This window comes from Talpa occidentalis, unplaced genomic scaffold, assembly GCF_014898055.3.
Source record: "Talpa occidentalis isolate TD23 unplaced genomic scaffold, MPIMG_talOcc4v2.1 talOcc4.15, whole genome shotgun sequence".
In the NCBI taxonomy this organism is placed as follows: Eukaryota; Metazoa; Chordata; class Mammalia; order Eulipotyphla; family Talpidae; genus Talpa; species Talpa occidentalis.
Genome location: NW_023601543.1, coordinates 78,718,587 through 78,733,558, shown reverse-complemented (window position 1 = coordinate 78,733,558; position 14,972 = coordinate 78,718,587). Strand labels below are relative to the sequence as shown.

The window sequence follows — 14,972 nt, the reverse complement described above, 5'->3', positions numbered from 1 at the left end:
TGAGTAGTATCCCAAGATCAGTATTGATACATGTTTAGGTTTTCATCAACCTCCCTGCCTTGTGTTGTCTATCAGTGGCCTTAATGTTGAACATTAATTATAATTTTAGGAAGATAGCAACATCTACAAGCAGCAAGATGCTAGACCTGGATGCAATAGCACATCCCGACAAGCTGTTATTTAATATCCCTTTGCCTTATAAGATCAATTTCTGCTCAGTGCAGAGATTTCTGTAAAAGGTCAGTTCTGATACTGGAAAGGAACATTTAATGAAAAATAGTATGTAAAAAGATAATGCAGAGATTATATCAAAGAATAACCTTTATTCTCTTTGACATAAACCAACCATTACCAAGAATATTGAAACACAAAGCTATTGTGTGTTGAGTCATATTTAGAGAATTAACATTAGCTATAAAGTAGTTATTATACAGAATATTGCAATGCAAAGCCATGTGTTATATTTAGAGAACTAGTATCATCCATGGAAAAAATAACTTATTTTTTATATTATTAAAAGTTAGCAAATGCTCTGGTTTCATTCAAGGCAATGCATCATTTAGCTATTATTCATACTCTTGGTAAAACTGTCACTAAAGTTTAAAAAGTATCTCTTTTAGGTTCAACTGCATTGTTTCATTTGAGAAGAAAAAGAGAGACCTCTATGATGTATTCTCTGTCAGTGGATTGAACACTTTGCTTATAATGAAGCAATCCTCCACTGTTATTAATGTAAAATCATGCAAAAATTATTTGTATATGTCCACCTTTCAGCAATTTATTAGGACATATAGGATTAACAATCTACAATGTACAGAAAAATGAAAGGAATAACAATGGTTTTATTTAGGCTAACAGGAACCAATATTATATGTTGCCTTAGGAATTGTCGTATTTTGCAAGATGACAATTGGGGGATTAATAACTGAGTTTGTCGTCATCTCCATGCAAAAGGTAGTCTATGGCACTACAACACACCCCAACCCCACGCTTCTTTCCTGGAGCTCACTAGCCCAAGACTCCTCCTGTCTCAGCTTTTCCAATTAACCCTTCTTCCTTTGTATATTCGCATCTGGTCATTCCCTATCTAGACACAGAGCTCTAGCATTAGCTGTAGTGGTTATCATCTTGTGCTTTGATGGTGGACAACTCTGGGTTCAGATTCCAGCTCTGCCACTTCCCAAATGTGTGCTCTGTACTTGGGACAACAGTAGCTCACTGCCAGGGAGGGTGTATGAATCAAAGGAGACAAGGTATGTAGAGTGCTTGTAGGTGTGCAGTGTACCCCCATTCCGGCATACCATTCACCTCTCCATTTCTTGCCATTTGTCAGAGTCATGTATATTTTCCCCATGTGGTACTGGCCCCATCCATTTTCTGTCTCCTCTTGGCCTCACACCAGTTTCTATCTGTAGAGTCAGAGCCTTGAAATGGCAACTACAAGATTCTGTAGTTAGGCCTGTGGTGGAACATGTGGGTGGTTCCAGGGGCTATGAGTTCTAGAAGCTGCACCATCAGTTCCACCAGGGAAAGATCATGTATTATTCATTGCAACACAATCCCAGTGCCTGGAACATAGTAGAGTACTGAATAATTTTTTGTCACTTTTTTTTTAAGTTTACATTTAAAAAAATTGAAGTAGGGCCTCCCCTGTGGCGCAGCGGTTGAGCACTGGGTTGCGAGGCTGCCCGCAGCCTTTATAGCACCAGTTCGATCCCCGGCCACCGGCAAGGGTCCAAAAAAGATAAAAATAAAAAATTGAAGTTACATAGCCTGGAAATATTTATAGTTTTACGTGTTCATTGTTGAGACTCAATATGTGTATATACTACATTGAGGTCACCACTAAAAGTCCAAATCTATTCTTTACCACTGTCTCCTTTTCCTGATTTACCCACCCTACTTCCCCCTTCCTGCCTATAAAGCACTAATAGTCTTATAGCCCAAAGTTTATTTTTCTTTTATTTATTTCTTCTGTTTTGAATAAGTGTTGATGGAATAAATCCACTGCTGCCTCATGCCATCAGGAAGTCCCAGGCTGGGTTAAAGGAGGGAATAAAGGAGGGCATTAAATTATGTAGATACAATACCTATTAACATTCCAATGATTTTTTTCAAGGAAACTGAACAAAGAGTTATAAAATTCGTATGAAACCACAAAAGGCCCCCCCAAAGCTAAAGCAATCCTGACAGAAAAGTAAAGAGAGGTATTACACTCTCTAACTTCAAACCATACTACATAGCAACAGTAATTAAAACAATATGGCATTGGAACAAAAACAGAAACACAGACCAATGGAATAGAACAGAAAGCCCAGAGATAAACCCGCACAAGTATGGACAATTAATCTTTGACAAAGGAACCAACATCATACAATGGAGAAAGAAAATTCTCTTTAACAAATGGTGTTGGGAAACATGGCTAGTCTTGTGTAAAAAAAAAAAAAAGAAACTGGATCCATACTTGACTCTATATACAAAAATTAATTCAAAGTGGATTAAAGATCTGGATATAAGAACAGAAACCATAAAAGACTTAAAAAGGAAACATAAAGGATACACTATAGGACATTTACTGCAAAGATGTATTTGGGGGTACGACTATAATGGCAAGGTAAACAGAAGCAAAAATAAACAAGTGGGACTACATCAAACTAAAAAGTTATTGTATTTTAAAGGAAACCATCACAAAACCGAAAAGGCATCATACAGACTGGGAGATGTTATTTGTCCATCACACAGATGACAAGGGGCTAATATCCAAAATATACAAAGTACATATACAATCCAACAACAAAAAACAGACAACCTAATCAAAAAATGGGCTAAAGACCTAAACAAGTACTTCTCTAAAGAAGACATTCAGACAGGTTACCAATAAATGAAAAAATTTTCAACAACACTAATTAAAAGAGAAATACAAATCAAAACCATTGAGTTATCACTTCAAACCTATGAGAATGACTTACATTAAAAAGAATGGAAGCAGCATGTGTTGGTGAGGACATGAAGGGACAACTTATACAAGATATCTTAGTTTGGGATTCTTCAGAGAAACAGACCCTGAGACAAGGATTTGAATGCAAGAAGTTGATGTGGAAGGTGATCCCAGGAAGCAATGGTAGGGAAGGAGGGAGTAATAGAGTGAAGGAAAAGGAGTCAACAGGGGGGATTCTGGATCTGCATACTGATCTGGGTTTTGGGCTCAATTTACCTGGGAAGCCATGGGAGACAATGCAGAATAAGCTTTGTATTTCACCAGAGGTAAGAGAACTGGGAAATTTACCCACCAACTTTTATTGGCCATTGGTTGAGGGGTTCTTCTGGGAATGTGGGGGTGTTAGCTACCCACACACAGGCTCAGAGGGCCCTAGCAGTCTAAAAAGGTGCCCAGGTAGAGTCACAGGTGCTTGGAGTTGGGAATCATTGGGTCAATCTGTACAGAAATGGTAAAACCCAATGGGACCTAGGCAAGGCTCTGACAGCATCTGCTATAGACTTGTACATGGTGGTCAGACATGAGATAGGTAGAATTCAGGGAATCCCAGTCTCAAAAACATAAGGCCCAAGGAAGTTAAGGTAAATGATCAGAAGCTAACGGGATGGTCCCTTATAGAAGATCATGGCCAAGCAAGCAGGGGAATAATAATAGGTAACAGGAATTCTGCCTCTGAGACCCTTCTCCAACATACCTTCTACCTGCATGCTCCTGGGCAAATGACTGCATCTCTTTGTATCTCAGTTTCCTCATAAATAAAATAGAAACATCATTGGCTGTAGAGAGGAAGATGTAAAATAATTTACAGGAAGCTCTTAGAAACCTGTACACCACCACAGAATTATCTAAAGGAATGAGATGGCAAGGAGCAAATTAGGAAGAAGTTTAATTCTAAAATGATATTTCTGTTTCTAGCTAAGGGCTTCAGATACTTCTATGAAGGCAAATGCTAATGGCGGGTGACCAACCCAGCTTGAACATGGAGCTACAAAAATCTGGCTGGGCTAGAAAGCATGCAGATGGGACACACAAGATGCTTCTGGAACCAAGGTACTGACCTTTAGGATGTTTGCTGAGGCCAGCAAAGGGGTACCACACTGCTTGACAGATGACACCAATCATCTGGAGGAAGGGTGTTGGGGTGAAGTGGGAGAGGAAGATTTCAGATTTTAAATAATGAGAACTTGAACCTTTAAAGGAGTGACTGTAATCTCAACACTCATACTTTTCATTTAAATTCTCTAAATCAGATCCAGCAATTCCACTCCTAGGTATTTACCCAAACGACACAGAAACATTAATTCCAAAGAGCACCTGCACCCCTATGTTTATCAGCAGCACTATTTACAATAGCTAAGCTTTGGAAACAATCCAAATGCCCAAAAATAGATGACTGGATCAAGAAGATGTGGTCCATATACACCATGGAATATTACTCAGCATTCAAAAAAGATAAATACATGCAATTTGCAGCAACAGGGATGGAGCTGGAAGAGATCATGCTCAGCGAAATAAGCCAGAAAGAAAAAGAAAAATACCGGATGGTCTCACTCATAGCAGGAACCTAGAAAACCTAAATAAGGGACCAGGAAAAAGACTAATTAATACAAAGTAAAAATCAAAATCAACAAGCAACTATAAACCAGAGACACACTACGGGGGTGGGGGGGAAGCAGGGAGAGGAAGGACTAGGGTCAAAATAAGGGGGAGTGCAATTGCATGGGGAATATAACCAAAGCGAAAATGCAGACATTGTGCAAAAATGAAAAATGATGTAAGAATTATATAAAATAAAATATTCAAAAAAATAAATTCTCCAAATCATTCATCCTCATCACAGGTCTTAAGCAAGGCATCCACTCGATAGGAGTTTTTCCCTGAAGCAACACGTTTTGTTGCTAGTGGAGATGTGAGGATAGGGCGAATCAGCCACACTTCTCCAGCAAATGCGCGTCTGTTGAGCTAATCATTGCATTGGCTTTTGCTGGGTATAATTGTTCGTGGTGGAAGTGTGAACTGTCACAGAGAGCGAATAATGGGGTTGTCCCAGTTGCTTGGGGATGGCTGCCATTTTTAGCATGAAGTTTAATGTCTTTTTCCTCAAGGGATTTTGATCATGGTATAATTTCCAGTGAACACTTTTTAATGGAAGGCATTTTGTGAAGGTTTTGCAAAATATAAAGGCTTCACTTGATGGTTCAGCCCATATGCTGGGATTTTCCAAATGTGGTGCAACAGCACTATTAAGAAAACCAGTGAATGAACTACTGAGGGAGGATGTTGCCTGTGATAACAAAGAATGCAATAACATGGTTTTATTAAAGCCGACCAAGATAAAAATATCATAGTGGATCTATCTGGGAAGTCCCTCATTCTGGGAATGGGAAGGACACAGCTAATATTTCACAAATAATCTCTTTAAATAGGATTTCCCCACTTTAGCAGATTTCTCCCTCACCTTATGCAAGTCTTTTATACCTCACTTTCTACTTGCCTATTATTTTTCTTTTTTAAATTCTCATTAAAGTTGTATTTTTTTAAATTGGGGTAATGGTTTACACAATACTGTATATGATTAGGGGTTCAGCCCTATTCAGATGTATGTTATTCTTCCATCATTGATTACTTTCCCCATCCCATTCCTGACTGGTAAATGACCATTAATCTTTTGCTTATTTTCAAATGGACGAGGAGAAGGGACTGGAGTCTGCTAGATGAGGCAGTAACTTGTGATCGGAAGTCAGAACTCCAAGAGGTAAGAGTTCCAAAAAACACAATGTCATTGGGTTGAAAACTAGCCTTTTCCTGTTCTTTGGTACTGCCCATATGCCTCCTGGAACACAGAGAAATAAGTCTGTGTCAATTTACACAGATTTCTCAAGTTCCTGTCAACTGATTTAAGATCATTGTAAGCCTTTTGCTTGTCTACTTTCACACTTGGGTATCTGTGAGAAGGCCTGGGTTTAGCAAAACCACTTAGAGCCTCTTTTCCTGGCCCTTCCAGGAATATGTGGAAGGACCCCTATGGAATCCTTTTATATCTGTTAGCTTAGTCATTGCCTCACAAGACCACAGAAGCTTCCTTGAAGGTTTCTTTTTTTTCCTCATTAAATAATGCATCTTGGGGCCTCCCCTGGTGGCGCAGGCAGTTGAGTGCAGCACTGGGGAGCTGTCCGCAGCCTCTGCAGCGTGGGTTCGATCCCGGCCGGCCGGCAAGTATCCCACATGGCGCAGCAGACCTCTCCTGTCTCACCCGTGGCTCCCCTCAGCAGTGTGTTTCCTCAGTCTGACTGTTCTGCTCCCCGCTCTGTCTCTGGTGACTCCTCTCACCCTCCCGCATCTCTGGCCTGTACCCCTGTTCTTGTATGCATGAATAAATAAATCTTTAAAAAAATAATGCATCTTTATTCCAAAGATCTTAGTCACTTAGTATTTGTTTCTAGGCTTCTCTCTGAAGTTACATCAACTTTTCCAACTCTCTTATTAATTTATTTGGCCAAGAAGTAGAATCAGTAGTTTAGGAGAAAACAATCACTGTGGATACAGTGAGTGTATTATGTGCCTCTCCTATGCAGTCCTGGGAGGCTGACATTGTGGGGGTTTGTAGTTACTAAAACAAACTCTGTGAGACCTTGTCTCTTCATCTGCCCTCTGTCTCTCTCTCCAGTTTGATCTATTGCCACAGTTCCCTTTGCTCTTTTTTTCTCCAGTTTACTGATCTTCGGTGTCCTGAATTTGCCAGAACCCGTTTCAGTTCAGTTGCAAACAACAGAATCCACATATACCTGTAGAGCAGTGCTGGCTGCTGTAACAGATAAACTCAACATCTCCATGGCACAAGACGATAGAAACCTTTGCATCACTACCACAAGCCCCAAAGTAGATGTTCTTGAGTCATAGGGAAACTTCCAAGTGGTCGTTCAGGACCCAGACTGTCTTTCCTTTCTGGATTTGTGCCTTAGCTTCCTCTGCAACCAGCAGGCAGAGGTTAAAAAAAAAAGGAAAAAGAAAAACAACCTGCAGGATGATGCCTGGGAGGTTTTCCTTAAGGGTGGGACTTGGAAGTGGTACATCATTTCCATTCACGTTCACTGCTAGAACTCAGATACATGGCAACAGCCAACTGCAAGAAAGGCTGGGACATGTAGTCCTGTCCTCAGCCAGGGAGAGGTTTGGTGAGTAAGTACTCATGCTCTTCCTCTGGAAGAATGAACTGAACTCTGGATGACTTAAGTGGGAAAAGGTTTAATAAAAAGATTTTGAGTAGCTGACAAATTTATCTCCAGGACAGCTGGATGCTAGTTCAGACATTACCTGATGTGGCCCCAAATGCCCGAACTCACACTTCAATGTGACACTCCTGTTCTAGTGAAAACGGGGTGCCACAGCTTGAGCCATCACACCAACGGCATTGGACAGTGGACACAGCTGCCCTGCCCTGGAATCCAGATGTGGCTGCCATTGCTTCTACTGCTCTCGTTACCACCAAAATGGTTTCTCCTGCTATTCTGTTTTGCTAGTTCCTGACTCCAAATCTGGGAAGAGTATATGCAATTGTTGGAGTTGCCTCAGACTAGCAAGTAATGCGAAATAATAAGTGTAATGAGACATTATTCACCTTGAGGCATCTTTTCCCCATCGCCAAACTTATTGCTTTCAAAAAATAAATTGCACAACTTGGGCTACATAATACCAGATGATCATGAAGGTCCTTTTTGCCTCAAAGTGTCTATGATTTGCTCCTTTTCTATAGCTTAGTGCTTTTTCAGTGGGGGATTTAGTCCCCAGGGCAAGGCTATTACAAAAAATATGGACACATGGACATTTCTTTTGGTTCATTTACTTCTCAATTTTATGCTACCAATTTTTGTTTCAAACTAGAATGGAAGGGCAGAATCCATATTTCTTCCGAGCAGTCGACTGCATTAACTTAATATCCCAGTATTATGAGACAGCCAAAGGGCTATGTCAAAGATATTTAGTTGTTTTTACTCTCATAATTACACTGGTTTTAGCAAGATGGGTGTGATTTCTCAGGCACTCTATTACAGCTGGGAATATGAAACCGCCTTTCAAAATTGCTAAAAGCACCTCAGTGTATCTGCCATGTGATAATACTAATCCTAGCTTGACATAAATGCCAGTTTTATGGCTGCATACACTGTCAAAAAGTGTATTTTAGCCTGAAGACAATGCCGGTGTTCAGATAGTCTTGACTTTATTTTGTCTCTCTTGGTCTGTAAAAATCATGTTTAATTTTGACATATTTAGTTAGATATCTTCAAGTTCTAAATGCTCTGTTATAGTAGAAGACCTTGGAGCTGAAGTAAAATTTTGTAATTTGTTGAAGAATTGTGCAATCTGGGCAAAGTTTAGTCCTATATACACTCAAATATATCAAAATGTAAAACTCACTGGCCACATTCTATTAGGAGGATAAAGTAATAGAATTATGAAATTGCCCCCAGGTGCCACTGATGGGTGCCCACAATCAGCGACAATAATGGACTTTGGCCAAGTCCACTTGCCTTGCTTTCTCAGCCAATAAAGTTTGATTCCTTTGTTCTCAAACCCTATTCTTAAAACCTAAATAGACCCCCACCCCTGTACCTCCTGAGTTTCTGTCATGCTAAGAGAGTTCTCCCCAGTGTCCTTTTTCTTGCTTTTATGTTAATCAATAAACCCTAACTCCTTGCCTGTGGGGAAAAAAAAAAGAACTACGAAATTGCTAATCTGGTAAGGACTATTAATGTTCATCTTGACCAGTGCTTCACTGAATTATTAGATTTTCTATGGAAAAAATAAAGCGTTATTCTGAGGTAAAATAAGCATGGAGAATTCCACATTCTATATCTCTTTGGTGGAGATTTATAGTGCTCTCTAGTACTTTAAAGGCATCGAGAAGTGCTGTTTAACTTTGTAACATGCTTTTAAATTTTATCACCAAATTTGTCTTTTTTTTTTTCCCCACGAAAACATGTTGATGTAATAAGATGATCAAAGTTTCAAATACATTTGGGAAACATCTATCATAGTTTCCTACCCCATGTAAAACATCCTTGCTAGACATAGGGTCATCCAGGCTTTGCTGGGAATGCTCAAAGAGTTTTCCATAAAAATTAATGATAATAGTGGTTCCCAGACCCCCCAGATAAGCCACCTACTCATATCAAGGAGGAATGGTCTACTTTTGGACAATGGGAGAAGCCTGTATCTGACCCACCAAAACTTAGGCTGTATTTTTTTCTCCTTTAGCAGTCTTAGACTCAGAAGCACAAAGACCTTGGACAATTACTTACCTTTGTGTACCTCAGTTGTTTCATCTATAAAATGGGGATTAAGAACAGTATCCACCTCAAAGGCTTGTGGTGACTAAATGAGTGGATACAAGGAAAATGTTCAGCAAAATGCCCATCACAAACAAGGCCTCACCACCTGGCAGCTAGTATTGTTATTGTAGTTGCTTTAATTTGAGGGGGTGAGTGGGTGAAGTGAGGAAGGAGGGGGAGGAAGAGGCAGAGCTAAAGACTTCAGAGAACCTTGTTTACTGGGAGACTATCCCTCCTACATTTTAGCTTCCTTTGTTCTTTTCTTATTCCCACCCCAAAGAGAAAAACAAGCAGAAAAGAATATAACTTAATCCAACCTTTAGATAACTTCCCTCAGCTCAGCATCCTAGGTTCCAGGCTCTGAGTTTCTCCTTTCTATGTCATTAAAATTCATAGCTTTGCTATGAACTTCAGTTTTATTATCTGTTCAGATATCGACTGTTTTTTTCAGGAGGCGCTCCTCCACTTCCAACTCCCAAGACTCACGGGAACAGAGCAGTTTAAAATACATTTACACATGAACCCTTCAGCAAAAACAAACCAAAAAACCTCACAAAGTTTAATGTGAAAAAATACTTCGGACTTTTTTTTTTTTTAAAGAATTGACCTCTAATATACACAAGTGTATATTTCCCCTCTCCTTTATTTCTTAAAAGGTTATTTTATTATCAATCTAATCAGCAGCCACTGACTTGAAGGTGAACCTTCATCACCCCAGTGTTCTCTTGGCATCAAGTGATTGGCTTGGGTTTGGCTCTTTTCGCCCTCAGTTTTGACCTTTTCTCTAGCTCCTCTCTTAGCTCAAGGGGGCAGGGGCAGCTTAGGTGAGAGAACAACTCCGGGGTGGCAGGGATATTTCCACACCGCGGTATCCTTGCCTGCTAATACACTTCCTGGGAAGACGTTCATTTTGCTAATCTCTAAGCAGTACAACAGAGCCCTTATCCTAATCATGCCACAAGGGATTCAAGATGATCGCCTCCTTACCACCGGTGTAGACAAGCTGGACCAATAGAAGAATTTTGGGTAGACCAGTTTTTCTCATCTAGAGATGGGCATATGTCAAAAACAAGCACCTCAACATTGTCTTGTCAATGATTTTTTGGACGTAACACTAAAAGCACAAATCAACAAATGTGACTGTATCAAACTTAAAGGCTTTTGCTCAACAAAAGAAACAATAAAAAAAATGAAAACGCAACCCACAAAATGGTAGGAAAACTTTGCAAACCATATGGAATGAGGGATTAATATTTAGAAAATATAAAGAACTCATACAATTCAATAACAACAACTAAACCCCACAAACAATCCAATTCAAAAATGGGCACACCAATGGCAAAGGACTATGGGTGCTTTGGAGGTGAGTGTGGTGTGGTGACATACATCTGAGGAGGTGGAAACCTAGACCCCTAAATCATATACAGTGTTACAAACCGATGTTACCTCAATGAAGAAAAAACAAATAAAAAATCAAATGAAACAAAATGGGCAGAATAAATAAACATTTTCTCAAAGAAGAAGGTTCCTCAAATGGCCAACAGGTTTATGGAAAGATGCTCAACATCACTATTAATCACTGGGAAACGGAAATCAAAGCCACATGAGATTCCATCTTACACGGGTTAGAATTTACCCTTGCGTGCTACTGGTGGGAATGTAAACTGGTTTAGCCACTATGGAGGTTCCTCAAAAAATTAAAAATAGAGCTATGATATAGATCCAGCAATTCCACTTCTGGGTATTTACCTGAAGAAAATGAAAACGCTAATTTGAAATGGCATCTCCACTCTCATGCTCACTGCAACATTATTTACAATAGTCAAGACATGAAAACACTCTCAGTGTCCATGGCCAGATGAATGGATAAGGAAAATGAGGTACATACACACACTGGAATATTCTTCAGCCATGAGATAGGAGGGCATCCCCCCACTTGTGGCAACGTGGAGGGACCCTGAACACATCTTCCTAAATGAGGTAAGTTAGGCAGTGAAAGATGTATGATGTTACTTACATGTGAAATTTTAAAAAAGAAAACGTTTAAAAATAGAGAATAAAATGGTGGTTTCTGGGGGAGAAGGGCTGGGAGCACAGATGTTAAGGGTGCAAAATTATAATAAATAGTAAATAAGCCCTAGAGATCTAATGCACAGTACAGTGAATATAGACAATGTTGTATTACAATCATTAAACTTGCTAAAAGACTGAGACTTAATTATTCCAACTACTAAAAGCAAGGATAATTGTGTAATGTGATAGAGGTGCTAATTACCACTACAATGGCAATCATATTATAATATAAAATGTAACAAATTAACATGCTGTACACCTAAATTTACACAATGTCAAATGTTTCAATTAAAAAAGAATAAAAGCAAAGATGAGCAATAGCATCATTAATACTAATAACATAGCTTTGAGTAAAAGTGCTCAAAGGTTTTCATCTTGGACGCCTTTACACTCTTTTTTTTTTTTTTTTGCCTTTACACTCTTAACAATAACTGAGAACTTCAAAGAGCTATTGTATATGTGGATTATAACTCTCAATATTTACCCTATAAGATTTTAAAAGGATATTTACCATAATTTAGTTATTAATCCATGTAAAGATAACATTGATAAACCATTATGTGCCAACATAAATAATATATTTAAACAATAAAAATAACTGTTGTCCAAAACAAAAAAAAAATCACTTTGTGAGAAAGATGCATTATTCTTACCTTATTCAATTGTCTTTCATCTCTGGCTTGATAGACATACGTGGATTATCATATTTGCTCCTGTGATTTCACATACCATGTAGCTCTGGAAGACATCTGGAGGGAAAGAAAGTGAAAAAGAGAAATAATACATCAGTCTTATGAAAACAGTTTTGATCTCTGAGTTCCCCTTTGAGAACCACTAACAAAGATGAATTTATTTTTAAAGTGAATTCAGACAGTTAAAAGTCATAGAAGAACTAAAGCATGGTAAATAAAGGAAATAACAGATTCTGTATCATTGAGGAGGAAAGGATTTTTTTTCTTTCTGACTGACTTTGACAAATAAGAGTTTGAGTATATCAAGTGTAGGGAAAGCTTCTCGACCAGCACCGACCAACAGAACTTTCCGCGATGTTGGAAATGTTTGTGCTGTCCAATAATATAGGCACTAGCTGAATGCAGCTAGTAAGCACTGGATATGTGCCTGGTGAGACTGAGGAATGGAATTTTTAACTTCATTGTTTAATTAATTTAAACTTAAAGTGAAATAGCCACATGCAGTTAGTGGTAACCATATTGGACAGCACAGTTCTAGACAACTGCCTGGAGGAAGCTGCACCATCAAAGGAATGAGAAGGAGAAATCATTCAATTGGAGATGCCATTTTCTTTTGAAGGAGACACTCCACCCAGAACGAAACCTCCACTCCCACGTGACATTAAGGATGGGATCAAAGATCAGTTGTTAGAACCAAAGGGGTTTCTCACCCACTGTTATTGAACACCACCATCACTTATCAAGGTGTACTGTTCTGCCTCGGTCACATGCACAATGTCACTTGAGATGATTTGACATGAGATGATTTGACATTGTTTTTCTTTTTTTTTTTATTGGCAATTTGTATATATTCTTCAGTGAAACACCTATTCAGATGCTGTGCACATTTTTGTAAAATATTTTTTCCCTTTCACCAATTCTTATGCCCCTTTGAAACACTCTTTCCTCCACCTTAACCTCAGAAATCTCACTTTTTTATTAGGGTCCAGAATCTGATACTAAGGTACACAAAGCTGGCCCTTTATGTAAGTATTTTGCTTTGTCAAATCGTTGCTGTTACTGTAAACATTCAGTATTTGTTTTTGTCATTCTGATTTGCTTTACCGCACATGATTTCCTCAAACTTCTTCCTTTTGGCCGTGAATGGCACCATTTCATCTTTCCATACGGCTGAATAGTATTCCATGGTGGGGACGGACCACATCTTTTTAATCCATTCCTCTATCAGTGGGCATTTAGGTTGTCGTAGCTATGGTAAGTAATGCTGCAGTAAACATTGCAGACCATATAATTCTTTGAGTTGACGGTTTCATGTTCTTTGGATAGATGCCCAAGAGCGGGAGGACTATGTCATAGGGTATTTCCATTTTCCGTTTTTTAAGGTAAATTCATTGGCAAGGAAATGCTGCAGTTCTTCCATTGAACATGTCAAGCCCTCTCTGTGGCACTTGCAGACTATTAAAATGAGTTGGATAATTACCCTGTAGTTTTAACCAGTGTAGACCATCAATAAAATTAATTCACAAAAGATCATGTCCTCTTTTGTCTATGTAATAATTACCCTTAATTTTGGTCTTGATGGGCTAAAGACCTGCACTAGAATGTCAGCAATGCCGAAGAGTATGTTGAGGAGAGGATTCAAAGGAAGATAAGCAGGTGCTGAGATTGGCTATAGAGAGGAAGGAGAGGCAAGAAGCAGAGATGATGTAGGGCAGTGGTTCTCAAAGTGTGGTACCAGGACCAGCAGCAAATCAACATCTGGGAATATGTTAGACATTACTGTGCTCTGAATCAGAAACTCTAGGTCGGGGGCCCTGTGATTGATTTGAGGAAGCTCTCAATATCACTTTGATGTACACAAAAAGTTGAGGTCCTTGGGGCAGTGGATGCTGCTGCTGTCCCACCCAGCATCCCTCCATAGGCTGTGCATCCGCCCACCAGCTACTAACTGCTCACAGTTGGTCCCATCTTTGGAAACCGGCACTTTACTAAATAGGAGTCACATGGCCTGAGAGGTTATAGCCCCCTGGCTCCTGCCCTCTGTCCAGGGTCCAGAATCTAATACTAAGGTACACAAAGCTGGCCCTTTAGTCACAAGGAAGGGCAAACTGTGGTGTGATTTATGAGCTGGACTTTACCTGAGACCACATCCTTGCTTAACTCTTTCCCTGCCCGATTCTGGTCCCCCAACTGCGTAACCATTCTTCATTCAGTCACGACCTTCCAGATCCCTGACCCAGGCTCTGCTTCCAGGCAAAGCAGATAGCCCTAATATTGGGCAGCTGAAAAGGGATGTCTGAAATGAATATACAGAGAATATACTACTTATAATCACTCAATCTGATCTTGAGTTTTTTAAAAAATATTTTCAAATAGTAATATATTTTTACATGTTTTAAAATCCAAAAGGAGAAAACGATATGTGGTGAAGTCTTACTCCTAACCTATTTCCTCTCTGCCCATTCACCTCACTTTATAGGTCACTGCAGATGTTAACTACTTCTCTATAAAAATTCCAGGGAGTTAAAAAATGCATACACAAGAAATATATTCTCTTTCTCATCCCTTTCACACAAGAATAGACTTCTGCATATTTTCCACTATCTTTTGGAGGACATTCCATAGATGTAGAGAGAGAGCACACTCAGTTTTTCTGGAAGCACAGAATTACGCTGTAGGGGCATACCAGTTTCTGTAACCAGTTCCCCTTACTTGGCTTTCGATTTTTTGTTTCAATTCGACTTTTAAAACCGACTGGACCACGTAATGTTGTCTATGTAAGTGTGAGTTTGTACAGTGTGAGAGTCCTACATTCGTAGTAATCAGGTGTATAAGAGGGACATTAACTCTTTCCTGGCCGGGGGTGGGGGTGGGGGAATG

General features: G+C 39.4%; 1 protein-coding gene across 1 annotated transcript in view; it reads right to left on the bottom strand.

The window, feature by feature from the left end:
• The window catches only part of RPS6KA3 (ribosomal protein S6 kinase A3), a 173,633-nt gene extending 161,492 nt beyond the window's left edge, over positions 1-12,141 (bottom strand). The window contains exon 1 of the mRNA XM_054695817.1: positions 12,054-12,141. The gene's annotated coding sequence lies outside the window, so the exon portion shown is untranslated. The remainder of the gene's footprint in view (positions 1-12,053) is intronic.
• Between the last annotated feature and the right edge of the window lie 2,831 nt (positions 12,142-14,972).